At 34.3% G+C, this 17,650-nt stretch overlaps 1 pseudogene; it reads right to left on the minus strand.

Annotated features, from left to right (window-relative positions):
- Positions 1-6,780: 6,780 nt before the first annotated feature.
- LOC125867618 (uncharacterized) overlaps positions 6,781-17,650 on the minus strand; it is an 18,187-nt pseudogene continuing 7,317 nt past the window's right edge.

A 17,650-nucleotide genomic window follows, 5' to 3' on the forward strand; every position in this document is an offset into this window, starting at 1 on the left:
ATAATTTTAAACTCACCCATTACCCACCCATTTTTAATTAAACCCTACCAAATAGTTATTCAACCCGCCCGTCCGACCCAATACAAAAGAACCTATCTAATTAAAACAACCCTAAAACCTTGTTCCCAAATAAATACTTCATTTCCTCCAATTTATTTCACAATCTACAGAGGGTTTAGAACATCAATGTTATTCTTCTTCAATTTGTTATAAATGTTAGCTTCTTCTTCGATTTCTTCCCCTGAAGAACTTCAATCTCGTACATGTAAGTGCGAATTTATGGCAAGATATTTTACTGCTATAACTTTTAAAAGTGGTGGACGTCGATTCTACATATGTCGTCGTCTTGGGTCAAATTCTTGTGGTTATTGGAATTGGATTGATGAAAAACTTCCACGTCATATGTCAACCATGATTCATAATCAAAAAGTTGAATTGGATTCAATTCGGAAAGAAAGAAATCATTTGAAGAAGATTGTGGAGCATATGGGTGGCATTGAGGATTCCTATTTGAAGGGTATAGATGCCGATGAAATGTTTGAGTTGAATGATATGAATGGAAATGAAATTTCTGATTTGACGAAAGTTTCTGCTTTGAAGGGAAAAATGTCAAATTTGGAGTTGACGGATAAAATTGAGAGTTCAGAAGAATGTATCTAGCTTGGATGATAAAGTTTCGAAGTTAGAGTTGAAAGTTCATCAATTTATAAGTTTGCTTGCAGTTTCTTGGGCTTTTGTTATTGGTTTTGTAGTTGCTAAGATGTAGTGCGGTTCTATTGTTTGTGTTAAGTTAGTATTATTAGATTATGTTAGTTTTGTGGCTTTTTATTATTGTAATGATGGAATTTTGCAGCTTGATTAGCTGCATTTTGTTTTGAAAATTTGTTAAGATGACGTAGGTTGTTGTTCTGTCTACTAATGAAGAATTATGCAGCTTGATAAGCTGCATTTCGATTATGCAGTGTTTGTGCATTTTGGTAATTCTCATGATCCTCAATGCATCAGCCTCAACAGTTGCCTTTATTAAGTTAGCTACCACATACACTTTTCCTCAAGAGTAATTGGTAACTGAAAAATTGTAAGAAGAATATCCTACACTACCACTTGTCCAATAAGTTAAGTTGTTGATGGTAATTTTAAATGAAGTTGTTGATGGTAATATCACTAAGTTGGTAGGCAATAACAAGTTAAAACAAGATCAATAAAAGGAGTAAGCTGTTGATGGTAATTTTATCAGCTAGACTATGGTATTTGAAAATACAAATACTGCTATTAGATCCCTAAATAGATGCATAAGCCTGATATTTGGATTGTCCCTGATCGAAAAGCCGATGATGAATATAGTGATATCAGAAATAGCTTAATAGAGGACCAAATTGCCGCAACTTATTACCTGATGTTTTGAGTTGTAAGATGAGAACTGCAGAAGTAGAGTCTAAAAGAGTGCTCACCATTACTTGTAGACATTCTAAAAACACGCAAATTAGTGTCCACAGAAGAAAAATAGTGCATCCAACTTAATTTATCTAGACATGATAAAAAATAAATGGCCTCACAAGCCATAGTCGTATTAAGCACCTTATGAGAAATCAATTTTACACCTAACTTCTAACTCATTGCACTCACATTGATTAGATATGATCAACAGTATAACAAAAACAGAAAAGTAAGGATAACCGTATGTGCATAAGAACAAGAGAGGTTAATGAATTATCCATTTGGGACATTCAGTTCCAACTAATGTCATAATATATGTATACTAAAAAGAATATGGATTGAAATGCACACACTCCATTTTCCCCATTTCTTGATTAATGAAAATGTTCCTTCAATATAGAGGTTCAAGGAAATGATAACCACATATCCGGTAGTAGTTCAAAATTCTTCCTGCTTCTCAACAATCACATACACTAATGCCTACAAACAATGACGACTAAAGTATATGCATATCGTAACTCTCATTTCCCAAATACTAACCAAAAACTAATAAGCACACATGATGCATATGTATATGGATGCCTATTTTACTAGGCGCAATAGAATACTCCACACATTCAACTCATGGATTACTCCCGCACCAAATAGTTCTCAGCCGCAAGGAAACTGAAAGAAAAAAGAAAAAAGAACTAGCAAATACCCTACACCTCGAATAATGCAAAATGGATACAGAAAATCATGTTGCCCACTTCAACTAGTTGATCAAAATGCCTATCAATTAATTAACATTGATGAAGCAACAATAAGTTAAGTTGTAGGTAGTTTTCCAACAACCTAGCATTCTTTTAACTGACATCAAAACTGACAACATAACTCAACAATTTGCCAACAATCTACCATTTCAATTTCAGACAAACTAATAAATGAAAGTATAATGAACAATAATCACTCTCTACACATCATTATTCAAAACTACAACACTTCTGGAAGCCAGCATTATTCACAAATGTACTCCGTCACGCAATCTCACAAGACATTTTATAGATAAACTATTGAATGCATTCATAAAATTTTCAGGTCACAAAACATTTTCAGCCCACAAAACATTATCAAACTAATTTGTCATTAGCATACATGGCCAGTGACAAACGGTTAAGTATCCAAAAATAGCAAACTAAGAAGTTTCACTGTGCCATTACATACTAAACAAAAACTTAAAACCATTACTTAGCAACTACTTTCTAATGCTTGCCCCTCTTTGCCGTAAGCTTGCAAATCTTTTTCTCCTTGTCTTTTGTCAACTGATTTGAGGTCACACATGCTTTGCCTTTCTAAGTTAGCTTTTTTGGTGAGTATAGCAGATTAGTAGGAATAGCAACACAATTTTCATCACCCCTGAAACTAATCTTTCTTGAACCAATTGGTTGTTGTTGCAGCTTCTTCATTTGAAGTCTAGTCTTTGCTTCAGATATCACCCTAGGTGCAACCAATGTATTCTCATCCTCAGATTCAATACCACATTCAACTTCATCTTCATCAGCAGTTGCAATTGAAGGTGCAACAACTTTTTCTTTTCCACTATTTTTAGACCTCTTTGGAACTGCATCAACTTTCTCCTTTGAAACATTTTTTCTCTTTGATTTTGAAGGACCAAGAGCTTCATTGATTGCTTCATTTGATTGCTAGCTTGTTTGTCGACTAGAAGATGCAACAAATCCAGGAGTTGGCGTAAAGACTGGTTCATTTTCTTCACTTGGTTTAGGTGTTGATACTGGCACATCTGGGAGAACTTGTTTTCCTTTCTGAATCTATAAAACTTGTGAAAGAGTAAGATAAATAAATATACATTGTAAGTAATTAAAAATTGATGAAACATGACTTACCAGAGGACATTTTCTTCGATTATGACCTACAGCACTATAGTTTCCACATGTCATTTGCAATCCTTTTATACTTTTTGACCATAATCCCTCCCTTTTTCTTGCCTCATCCTTTTCCCTTACTCTCTTTAATTTTTGTCACGCCCTAAACTACCCCTGAGACGCGGACACGGGACCTAGAATCACAAGTGATTCCAAGCTAACCCTGTTGGCATGATCACGAGCATACTAAAGATAATAAACAGATGCGGAAGCTAAATCATAAATAAAATGAAAAGATGGGGAATACCCATATACTATAACTGAGATAAATGAAAACTGATGAGTTTAATAAAATGAAGATACTAACTCAATACTAAGTTGAATCTAACTATGTCTGAAAATAGCCTCTAACTGACTAGAAATGCTGGGATAGGCCCCATCTAAGTCTAGCAAAACTGAAACTAAAGGACTAAAAATACTGAAAAGAAACTCATGAATATTGTCCTCGAAAAATGAGGACTCACCACTGATTCTATTGAACTGGAGATCAGGAACCAATCTAAGCGTGATCTGGATGCTGAGAACCTGAACCTACATCATGAGAAGATGTAACGCAGAGTATGCGTCATTACTTGAAAGGTACTGAGCATGCATGATAGAATAAAGTTAAAATAACATATAACTGAACAAAGCAAATAAGCAATGATATAATCTGAACATGATATAGCTACTGAGCTAACTGAATGCAATGACCAATTTATAACATGCTAAGACTGAATACTGACTGTACTGAAATGTGGTCAATGCAATGGAATCTGACTAAACTGTGGGAGATACTAATAACCGATAGTAAAACCACATGAGCTAAATGTGGAGTCTGATGTAAACGCCCCATCGAAAGGACCCAATATACCCTGCCAGAGGTATAGAGGCATGCTGGCGTGATCACTGAAATGATGCCCATAAAGGGGACTTACAACCTACGTGGCTAGTAGTTCTGGGACTATTTGGGTATGCTGAACCCTAGTCCAACTCGGCATTATGCTACTCCCAATGAATTAAGTAATTAACATATTATGAGTGAATTTATATAAGTTACTGGATAGCTCAAATTGAACATGCAAACTGAGTATGCAACAATTAAACTGATATTGATGCATTAATAATTGAGGCATGTATAATTGAATAACTGAAATATTTGACCTAGCATGTGTAATTCAAGAACTAAAGAAATGCATAGCTAGGGTTCTGGAATTCATGCAATAAACTGAATATTAACATACTAATCTGATTTGGATCATTCGAGCAGCTAAGAACCCAATAATTTTAGCATATAAGAAACCCTAGGTCTAGTCATGATAAGGGAATCAAGAAACTGACTGAAAACTACGGACTTAATGAGTGAAAGGAACCCACTAGTGAAATCCCACATACATGGTGACGAATTTTACGGAGAAATCCTTTCATTTCGGGGCTAGAACTGATGGAACCTTGTTGCGTTCTTGAACTAGGGTTCTTGATTTCTCTTTTCCTCTTACACTCTAATTTTTCTAAGTTTTGATTAATGATTTGACTTAGGTAAGTTGTAGTTAGTTTCTAGGCTTAAACTGACTAAAACCTCATAATTTAAGGTCTAAATGACGTAGCTCAGGGGTCTAACAAAATAAGAAAAGACCAAAAGACCCCTGACTTAACTACTGTCGGAGTGACCGACGGACAGGACCTACGGGCTGTAGGTCAACCTACGGTCCATAGATTGGGGTCGTAGGTCAAGTCTGCCCGACAGGGCTTCACTAAAATGAGCATAATTTTTTACTCGGAGGTCGGATTTTAGCAAACTCGGTGGCGTTGGAAAGAGGATTCAATTATCTATTATATCATAGGTCATGGGACACATAATTCCTTTTGTGCTGGTAGTGACGACCATTTGAAGTTGATACAATCAGCAATTTCCCCCTAACTGGCTGCTGACCTTCACCAACGATCAGACCTACGGACGAACGATGGTCCGTGCTGGTCGGCTGTCATTCGAATCAAAGGCTGGGTAAAGGGGGCCTCGATCCACGGACACAAATCACGAACTCGTGGTCTGGCCTACGGACTATGGGTCTGTCCGTGGGTGGAGACTTAGCCGATTTTCTTAGCTGAGTTTGGGGAGAGGTTGCAGTGGTGAACCACGGACCACCAGCACGGGCCGTAGTCTGACCTACGGTCTGTGGGTGGCAACCGTGGGTTGCACCTGCAACTTCTCAAAATCTAAATTTTTGGTTTATTTCGGATACGGGGTGTTACAATTTTGGTCTACCAACCAATTTATGAATTTGTGGTGGTTGCATAGCTTGAGAATGATCAATTTTCCATAATTTCTCACTCCTAACTGCCTGAATTTTAGGCTGGTATACAAGCAAGTAAGTTTATTTTGAGTACCACTAATACATCTCATTCAATGGTTCTATTCTATCATGTTCTAATGTTTTAATAGCATGATGACATGGTATTCCTGTCAAATCTCATGTCTTACAAGTACACTTCTTTGTAGCAAGATTCACAACATGTCTATCTATACCCTCAGCCACCTCATATCCTAAGTCTCCATTAGCAATAACTTGACAACCTTGTGCAATCATTCTAAAATCATGATACAAATCCATGGAATATGGACTATACTCTTCTATCCACTTTTTACCCTCTTCTTCAAGTTTTTTCAACCTTTTCATAACCTATAAATAACAGTGAAATATATAGCATATACATGACATATATAATCTAAACATAACACCTACATATTACTATCAGATTAAACATAAATAGTTACTATCAAATAGTTATATAAAATAGTGGCAGTACCTTAATTCTAATGTCTTCCAGCATCTTGATTATTGGTTTTGCCCTTGCTTCTAAAATCCATTTGTTGAATGACTCAGTAAAATTATTTTCACATGAGTAGTTTTTGCAGACAGTGTAAAAAAAGGCCTTGCACCACTGTTGTGGTGGATACCATAAAAGATCTTTGACTGCTTTTTTAGACACAAAACCCATGGACTTTAATTGGTCATTAAATTCCTCTTCATAGGTACTCCAAGCAGACCACCAAAACATCTTTTTCATCTGTACACCACTCCAAGACCTGGACCAATTGGCTTTTATGTGCCTTGAACACCATCTATGTTGTGCTTTTGGAAGCAAATCACCAACAACACCAATCAAGCCCCGTAACAATAAGAAAAAATATAATAGAATAACTTTAAAAAATTCAAGTGTATACAATAACTATAATAAAAAACTGTCAAACACTTACAGAATTACCTTTTGCATATCAGACATAAGTGTCAATCCTTCACCATCTGCCAACCCCAATGAGTTCCTCAGCAACTCAATGAACCATTTACACGTTCTAATAGTTTCTCTATCCACCACTGCCCAAGCAAGTGGATAAAAATGCTTCATTGAATCTTGTCCAAGTGCAATCAATAAAATTCCCTTAAACTTCCTTTTTAAAAAGGTGCCATCTAACCCTATAAATGACCTCATATCAGCTCTCCAGCTACTTTTCAAAGCCTGAATACAAATATGCACTCTCAAAAACTTTCTTTGTCCATGTTCCAACAAAGCCTCTTTGGATATGTTTATAATCACATCAGTACCGGGGTTGTTGTCCCTTAACTAGGGGTTGATGTCCCTTAACTATTAAGCATAACCCTCCAATTTATTGAAATCATCAACATAGCTATCATCTAATTTCTCTAGCATAAGTCTTTTAACCCTTTTCATTTTTTTATAACTAATATTAAGCCCAAAGTTATCATCTACAATCTTTCTCATTTCAGTCAATTTGCACTTAGGATCATTTTGGACCTTATTCTTAAAGTAGTGTGCTCGAGCTTGTTGAGTAGCTCTTTTATTCTTGAATGCTTCTGGACATGTATGTTTTGTTTGCAAGGTCTTAATTTCAAATCATTGCCCTTTCTTAACTTCAGAAATCAGACACACAAAAGGACAACCAACAATGCACTTATATCTAACTCTAACAGAGTCACTCTTATCAATCCTAAGGACAACATTCCTAGCAATTGAGTAGTAGCTTACAACCCTTTTAGCTTCATCAAGGTTCTTAAAGCTCATACTTTTTTCAACTTTTTAAAGTTGTCAAGTTGATCATTAACTTCTCTTTTCTTTTCCAACCTAAAGGATTCTAATTCTTCACTACTGTAGTCCCTGGGATAAGGTTTATTTTCATCATTTTCTTCCTCACTTGATTCACCTTCAGTTGCAGCATCTACTGTGACTAGGTAAGGTTTATTTTCATCATTTTCTTCCTTACTTGATAAGTTGCAGCATCTATTGTGACTAGGTAAGGTTCATTATTATGGTTGATGTCAATAGTTGGAACAACATCATCCCCTCATCTACCGCAAACAGTTCAAGTACACCAGACTAGACTTAACAGACAGTGTTGTTTGTATTGTTCTTATGCCAGAATCCCCCCCAATCAAATAATACCTCCCAGAAGGTCATTTGAGTAGAAGTTATTGGACCTTACTAAAACCTAACTTTCATGGAACTCTTCACATATGTCTATATATGACAATAAATCTGGATCATACTCTTTCCAAACATGAGTCAATTTTTTAAGGCCAAAGTCATATACGGCCCCTCAAAGTTGTCCTCATTATTCATTTAGACACCTCAACTACACCTAGTACCTATTGAACACCTCTACCACCCCAGATTTGAACCGTCTAAGAATTTTTTTTATCACTTTTCATAAATTGTGTGGAGCGTGTATTTAAGCTCCCCACGTGTATAGAATGACCATTTAACAACTACCACGTGTATCCGACGTGAATTTGTAAATATCTTAATTGAGGAAGATTCCTAAATCGTTAACTTTGACACAACACTTCTCTCTCTCTTCGCAATTTCTTCCAAATTGAAGCTCTTCATCTTTGCGATTTCCTCCAGATTGAAGTTGGATTCGTCTTGTTCGTGTTACAATCTTGAAGATTTCCTTGTGTAAGTTAGGATTGTTAATGATTTTTACATGCTTTGTTAAATGAATTCCAAAAGGCTAGGGTTTTGTAAAAATATAGGGTTTGTGAATATTCTGTCCCTTCTTTACTATTACCCCGAAAATATGCTTTACAGATTTTTTTTTTAGTTGTTGTATGGTTGTATGAGTATATTCCGTTATCTTAAGCTAGGGTTTGTTTGATATTTTGTAGGGCTAACAATTGACCATGGAGGAGATTGTATTTACAAAGATTTACCATGGTGGAATCTTATCCGAGATATTTGTCCCTACTTATGTTGGAAAATGTGTTCCTGCACTCAAGTATATTATTAAGGACCACTTTTTCATTTTGGAACTATTGTATTATACTAAAGAATTGGGGTATGAAACTGTTAGAGGCTTTTATGTGAAGGATTTATTGAATAAGAAATGGGTCTTAATTACAACTGACCAACATCTCCTACACCTAATTAAAGACTTAAAACATGAGGACACTTTTGAAGTATTTGTCTGTCATGTATTAGATGAACCCTTACTTGACACTGAGGGACCTAGAGGCTATCTAACTAATGTTGGTGGTGAAGGTGTTGATGTTGACCTTGGAGAAGGTGAGGATGTTGACCTAAGTGGAGAAGGTGAGGTTGTTAACATTAGTGGTGAGGGTGTTGATGTTAACATTGGTGAAGAGGGTGAGGATGTTAACCTAGGTGGAGAGGGTGTGGATGATAACCTAGGTGGAAAAGGTGAATCTGATTTCTTGAGTAGTGATTCAGATCTAGATATACCTTCAGAATATGGTTCATATATTGATGAGGAGTTGAGAGCTTTTAGACAAGAAAGAAGAAACAAACAACAGAGAAAAAAGGCTACTGAATTTGAAGAAATACCTGTTGGAGAGGCTGGTGGTATAGATAGAGGCTTTGAGGATATTGGGAAAAATAAAACTGACAAATATGCAGGAAAATTAGGTGGAGATGAGGATTATATTGATAGCTCTGTCTGTTGGAGTGATGATAGTGATGAACAACTAGATATGGATCTTGTTAGGGGAGTAGATATACCTGCTGAAAGGAGAAACAAAAAAGTTAGGTATGATGAAGATTGTGAAGTTTCAGTATATGAGCTTGGAATGGTCTTTGAAGGTGCAAATCAATTTAGGAAAGCAGTGGCAGATTATGTTGTAGAGTACATGAGGCCAGTGGCGGACCCAGGATTTTCGTTCAGGGGGTTCGAAAAATAAAAGTATAAATGTGTAAATAAGTCTTTAGAAATGGAAACCTTGAATTCTTTTGGGTTTAAAACCAAACTTTTAGTAATGAAAAACAGAATTGAAAATTTTTTAAAAAAATACTAAAAAAATTGAAACTAAAAAAGAAAAAAAGAAAACGCTTTTACTAGGATTCAATCCGGTGACATACTGTTTAGTTTCAAGGGTACTTGCCACTATGCCATCAATTTCTCTTTGTTACTGAGGGGGGTTCAAAATATATATATCTACAGAAATGCAGAAAATTTACCTTATATATACCGTGTAATTTTTTAAACCCCCTGGATACAACGTTGGTCCGCCCCTGCATGAGGCAGATAAAGTTAAGACCTAATGAAAAACATAGAGTGAGGGTGAAGTGCAAAAATGCTAACTGCAAGTGGTTGTTATATGCTTCCATTGACAGGGACTCAGGTGATTTCATTGTGAAAACTATCATTCTGTTCACAAGTGTATTCCATTAAACAGGAACAAGTTGTGTAATTTAAAGTTAATTGGTAGAAAGTTTAAAGACTGAATTGTATCTCAACCATACATAAGGATTTAGGAAATACAAGATTTGGTTAGAAAGACATTGGGTCTTTATGTTGGTAAGACTCTTTGTTATAGGGCTAAACAAAGGATTATGAAGGAAGACATAGGTGATTGGAATGTGGAATTTGCGAGATTATGTGACTATGCAGATATGATCAAACAAACCAATCCTGGAAGCTCTTGTTCGGTAAAAATTGATAAGGAAACTGAACCAGGAAAGAACCTTTTTGTGTATTTTTATGTGTGCTTTCATGCATTTAAGCAAGGATGGTTGGAGGGGTGTAGGGAAATAATTGGATTTGATAGTTGTTTTCTCAAGGAAGCTTGTATGGGTGAGCTATTAGTTGTTGTTGGAAAGAATGGGAACAATCAAATGTATCCATTGCCTGGGCAGTTGTGGATACAGAAACAAAACATAGTTGGAGTTGGTTCATAAGGTATTTAATTGCTGATCTAAACTTGGGAACTAGTAAAGGTTTGACTGTAATGTCAGATATGCAAAAGGTATTGATTACACAATTTTTTATATTTTAGTTTTAATTTGATCTTTACTACTTCAATTACTTATTCTGTACATATTTTTTGTTAGGGACTTATTCCTGTCTTGTCAGAGTTGTTACCAAATGCTGAGAAAAGGATGTGTGCTAGACATTTATGGAGTAACTGGCATGTGAACTGGAAAGGAGAAGAAAGAAGAAAACGATTTTGGAGATGCTCAAAAACCTCTTTTGAAGTCAAGTTTGAAGAAGAAGTTCATGCAATGTCCACGCTAGGTAAGAAGGAAATAACAGAGGACTTGCTACATTATGATCCCATAAATTGGTCTAGGGCTTTTTTCCAAACTCACTCCAAGTGTGATGTTGTAGAAAATAACATATGTGAGACTTTCAATTCCTGGATCTTAGCTGCTAGACATAAATCAATTATTACCATGTAAGAGGATATTAGGCATAAAATGATGAACATACATATAGACATGATCAAATTTGTTGAAACATGGATATCAGACATTGCACCTATGGCAGGGGCAATACTAGAAAGAAACAAAGAGTATTCAAATAATTGTAATGTTCAATGGAATGGGTTGAATGGTTTTGAGATTAGTGAGGGGGAATATTCATTTGTTGTTGACTTGGAGAAGAAGCATTGTGACTGTAGGTTGTGGATGTTGAGAGGTCTTCCTTGCCCTCATGCTATTTGAGCTTATTATTACTTGAATCAAGATCCTGATCAACATGTAGAGCACTGGTATAAGAAGGAAACATTTCTCAAGGCTTACAGCCATTTCATCCAACCTTTTCTCAATATGAGAATGTGGCCTGAAACTACAAATCCATTAATAGAGCCTCCAAAACCAAGAAAAATGCCAGGTAGACCTGGCAAGAAGAGAAGAAAGAGTAAGGATGAGCCAAAAAAAAGGGGGAAACTTTCAAGAAAAGCAGTAAATATGACATATTCCATATGCAAGAAAACAAGTCATAACAAAGTTGTGTGTGCAAGAGTAAGTAATACTTCATATTCACATTTGTAAATTGCTTAAAGTTTATATATATTATAATCATATATTTTATTTTGTGGTGACATAGTATGGGAGGGGAGCACTTCTCAACCTACAAGTCAAGGAAATTCAAGCTAACAAAGTTATTCTCAAACAAGAGTAAGATTTGATTTACATATTCATTTGCATTAATTTTCATTGTAGAAGTTATTCATATCTCCTTATTTTTGTTCAACAGGTTAGAACACAATCAAGTCAACAAAGTTTTGTTTGTGCTGATACCACTGTTGTGCCACAAACTACTCAAACAGCAGTAAGATTAGATTTAATAATTCATTTGCATTTTATGATTGATTTACAAGTTATTCATATATCCTTATTTATGCTATATAGTCTACAATGGGAGGTCCATCACATTCTACTTTCAGAACCACATATGCAATCAAGTCAACCAAGTTCTATTTGTGCTGACACAACATCTGAGCCAAGACCTCCTCAAAATAGGGTTCAAGTTGGGACTGAAAGAGGATTGGGAAGAAAAAAAACTAATGCAAGAGGGACACCATTTGTTACCGAAAGAGATAGTTCTTCTAGTTAACTGCCACCTTTATCAGGTCACAAGAGACCATACAGTTCTGCCTCATTTGTTGCTGCTACAAGAAAAAACAGATGGCCTGCAACTGGTTTTGGTGTTTACTCTAATCATACAACTGGAGGCCAAGTATTTAATGTACGTTCACTTAATATGTTTACTCTGTTTTGGTGTATATTCTAATAGCCATATTATGATCTTACCTTATCTTACACTTTCTTTCTTATATTACAGCCTGGTACATCAAGTGAGAAGATTCTACATGGGCCAACAAAATTGATAAATGCTTCACCAACCAATATAGACATTGGCTTTAAACCTCATCGCCTAAAATGGAAGGGAAAAGATGCAGTCGGCACTTCACAGTTGCAACAAATGAAAACAAACAGGAAAAACTGGAAGTTGTTCATTTGGAAAATTGTTATGATTTTGGCCCATGTTAAAAAGGTCTTCAACAATCTACTCTCTAGTTTATTTTGAACACTCGTGTAATGTATTTTTGAACCATGTCTTTGTGTTAGCAAGACTATGCATTTTTGAACCATGCAAGACAATGGTTTTTTATTACCTCTCAATGCATTTGTGTTATGTATTTTTCAACCATGACTTTGTGTTATGTATTTTCCAGCCATGCATTTGTGTTATTAGCTCAATTTTTGAACAACAACTACACTACCTCTCAATGCATTTGTGTTTTTGTCAATAAGACTAGTCGATCCCAAAATTAATTTCAGAACACAAGGCAAGTTAAAAATAGAGGCAAGTTACAAAAGAGACACTGATCAATTCACACTGGAAGTTACAAAAGAGACACTGATCAATTCACATTCAAACTTCCAATATGATACAAAATATGAACTTAACAGACCAATTAAGTACAACACTAATTGATCTAACTACTGCAAAACTAAACAATTAAGTACTACAATCTTGAACTACTATGAACTACACAATATTAAAGAACCATTTTATAGTTAATAGACAAAGAAACACAATCACAACTCGGTTAAATTTGACATTTTTTCAATCCCTTTGGAGTTTAACTTCCTTGAGCTTCTTGTTCAATACCATCATCTTCTCTTCATTTTCATTCAATTGAAATTTCAAAGAATCCCTTTCTTCTTCAAGCTCTTTCACTTTTCTCTTTAGTCGATCAATCGGATTTTGACCATCTATGAATCTATTCATTAAGGATGATTCATCAACATTTTCAAGTGACGGATCAATCCATCTAAAATAGCCATATCCACCATTTTCCTACAAACCACATAACAGTAATAAATATATAAAAATGTTGCTTTTTCAAATAATACAATAACAGTAGTTTTTGTTCGAATAATTACAAACCTTTGATGCTTTGGATCCAAAAAATTGATGACCTGGGTTCAATGGAGTCCTCGAAGTTTTCAGTCGACAATAATAACCACACTTACATACATCGACTTCCTCGATATTCACTGAACTTTGCGACATTTGATAAAAGACAATTGATTTAGAAGAGAGAAACATATGATATTTAGAGAAAGAAGAGAGAATTGGGGATTTAGGGTTCTAAAATGGATTCGGGGGAAGAAGAATTGGGGATTTTATTGTTAAAATATCCAAGTTAAAATTTTAACGTTGGATGTCTTAAATACAAGGTTAAAAATGGGAGAAAAAATAATTCACGCGCCCGATTTCCGTGAATCACAAACGATTTGTCATGTAGGCAAAAAATGCTTAGACGGTTCAAATCTAGGGTGGTAGAGGTATTCAATAGGTACTAGGTGTAGTTGAGGCGTCTAAATGAATAATGAGGACAACTTTGAGGGGCCGCAGATGACTTTGGCCATTTTTTAATGTAAATAACAATAGGTGTTAGTACCCACTTGTTCCCATAATAGAATAATAGGTCCACCTTGTCGGCAATTCTTCAAGAAAAGGACATTATAGACAAAAAGAAAGAGAAAATGGTCCTATAGACAACAATAAAACATTTTTAAAAATAGAGGAATCTATCAAGAATAAAGGAATAGGGACCACATGCTTCAAAGTAAAACTTTACATACGCAAAAACATATAATACAATACCTAAAATCCAAAAAATGGATAATTTTATAAAATATTTCATACCAAACAACAGTAAAGGCAAATCTGACTAACAAATACACAAATCAAAAAGAATCTTTATTTGAGAGAGACGACGAATAAAGGCAGAAAAGAACAAACTTGAGACAACAATAAAAAAACCCTAACTCGAAATCAATATAGTAACACAGAACACTAACATAAATAGACAACTGTTGTATCACCATAAATAATTGTAAAAAAAGCATAGAAAACACGAAACATTAACATAAATAGAAATCGATTCTCAAAACAAGTAACATCGATAAAAACCTAAACCCTAACTGAAATTTCGAAGTGCACAAAAGTTCTTACTTGAGTTAAAGTCGAGATTGCGAACAAAAATACTCTTGCAATCTGAGATCTTCACGGATGAGTGCAGTTATCATGATGGAAGCTACTAAACCTTCTGTAGATCGTGAAATAAATTGGAAGAAATGAAGTGTTTATTTGGGAACAAGGTTTTAGGGTTGTTTTGATTAGATGGGTTCTTTTGTATTGGGTTAGACAGACGGGTTTAATAATATTTGGGGCGGGTTTAGTTAAAATTGGGTGGGTTTAAAATTATATTAAATAATTAAATTACAATAAATGGTTGAGTGCCACGTAATTAAAAGTATTATTTCATTATTTTAAATGGTGCTCCGTTAATGAAGTGTCTAAAATTGGACCTAAAGGTGGATGGAAAGGGTATTGAGAGCCAATAGGTGGATGGGGGTAGTTGTGTACCATTTTCAATATTTTGAGGGTATTTTAGGCTCTTTTCCATTATTGTAATTTATAATATATTTTATATAATAAATGTTACTCCCTATGTCTCAATTTATTTGACACATAAAATTTTGAGATCGAATCAATTCATTTTTTTGTTTAGATATTTTTAGCAATAAAGTAATATATTAGCAATTCTAAAATTTTTTGTAAATCTATTGGAGTTTAATCAACAAACTATTTTAATTTGAAGTTTGAGAAAAAATTTATTCAAAAGGAAAGAAGAAGAGAGGATCAGAGAAGCATTAGGGATAGTTTATACTTTCGTCTCAAACAATGAATATTGAGTTGTGAGGAATAATCCACATGATAAGATGACAATAGAAGTAAATGAAGATGATATAAATAAATGACACTTTAGTCTTTAACAAAAAAATTTTTATACAATAATTGTATAAGATTCTTTAAGACCCGATCATATTGTTTCATTTTGATAAAATGACTGAAATGCCCCCCAAAAGTAAGCACACATGTTGACCTGCTGTGTTTTTACTCCCTCTTGTAGGATAGTAGAATATATTAGTAAATAAATATATATTTAAATAGATAAAATTATAACTGCAAATAATTTATGTGTTTATTCATTTTATTCAGGTATTTGATTATTTATTTATTATTATTATTATTAAATGTGTATTAATGAAATTTCTAAATAGGAATGAACACAACAAATTTAATAAGATGACTTAATTTTTAATGTATTAGAAAAGAAAAAAAATTACCTTTGAAAATACTTATATTTTTTTGTTATCTACATTTTATTAAAAGAAAACTTAAATTTTATACAAAGAAAATCATACACAAATGACCAACAAAGGATGTGGTGTGTCTCTCTTAATCATTGGTCTTGAGTTCGAGCCATGGATATAGAAATGTTATTAGCAGGGAGTGCTTTTATTAGAATGGAGCCCTACACGACGCGAATTTAAATTAATCAAATTTCAATACAGGTCTCAAACATAATATGACATATTAAAAAAAATCATACACAACTTATACTTCATCTAATAAGTGTAAAAAAACTTATTACTAATAGTTAATTTACCTTATTAAACAATTTGTATTAATTTCAAATTATGAATTTCTAAAGATAGATATTTAAAATAAAATAAAGTTTCTTGATTAAATATATTTTTAAATAAATATTTTTTTAGACGAGTGGTATCAGAGCTTTTTTTTATTTTCCACTCGATATTTGAAGTCCCGACTAAACTCGAATTGCGCACTACAAAGCTCAATTGAGAGTGAAAAAAACTTGTGATTCTCTGAACCCATGACTTTTGATTAAGGGTGAAACAGTCTTACAACTATACCACAACTCATGTTGGTGGTATCAGAGCTTTTGTTAAGACATTCAAATGACTTTTTACATCATCACCCGTAATAATATTGTAGCGACCCTAAAAATAGATAGGTGTATGAATTTTTAAAGTTTAAGCATAAATTGGAAGTAGTCACTTTTGGAAAAAAAAAACAGTTCAGAATCTGAAAATTGGCTAAGTTCAAAATCTGGAAATTCTGCCAAGTGTGGAAATCAGTGAGTTTTTGGCCAACTTTGAGCAGTCATAACTCCTAGCTCAGGATGATCCAGGAGTAGTTCCAGTTGTGTTTGAAAAGCCCTTGGAACGATCTTTCCAACGCCACCGAGTTTGCTTGATTCCGAATTCGTATGAGCGAGTTATGCCCTTTGAAAGTTGGGCAGTTGGTAAGGAGTCCGTCCGAAAATTTAAGGGCATTTTGGTCTTTTCACAAATCTTTTCTTTTGAGGTTATATTATTGTGTTAGGCTGATTGTGGATCATTTTATTCCATTTTAAAAGAGTAAGGAAGGGTTCTCTTTGGAACACCATTGAAGGCCAAGGTGAAGTTGGAGCTAGGGTTGAAGGTTTTGAGTGCTTTCTTCTTCAATTTTTCGTGGGTTTCAACTTAGAGGTATGGTGACCCTTGATCCTTGATCAATCTTTCTTTCAAGGAGTCCAATCAAAAGTGTTTCAAAGAACAAAATCTCAAATTCTAATCTAAGCATGGGTTCATTGGCAAAACGTTTTCTAAGCCATTATATTGATGAATTAATGTTTGATTAATGTTTTTAAGATGATTTCATATGGAATTCCTTGAAGAACCCATGTTTTCCCTAAATTCCTAAATTTGCTTATGAAGTGGGTCTTTTGCTTATGATTCAAAGTTTATGAGATTGTGTTTGGATTGGATTGTATTAGTGACTCTTATGATTTTCTACATCTATCTATGATGAATTGATGATGTATGGATGAATTGAAAGTTGTGGCCTTATGGGCAAGTTATGATGAATTCTCTTGTGGTAAGTAAAATGGTTGGGACTTGAGTGTTGTTGATTATGGCTTTAGAGGATGGTAAGTTGGCTTAATCTCTTATTATGGATAAAATTGTTCTTGCTTAGTTTGATCCACTTATGGTGGAGGTGTTTAATTATGGAATGTATTATGAACATGGACTTGAAGGCATTATCTATTGAATTAAAGTGTTATCAAGTTATGAAATGTTATTGTACTATGTGAAGGTATTCTTATGGTTATAAGGTGATCTTGTACAAA

Source organism: Solanum stenotomum, chromosome 1 (assembly GCF_019186545.1).
Source record: "Solanum stenotomum isolate F172 chromosome 1, ASM1918654v1, whole genome shotgun sequence".
Classification (NCBI taxonomy): Eukaryota; Viridiplantae; Streptophyta; class Magnoliopsida; order Solanales; family Solanaceae; genus Solanum; species Solanum stenotomum.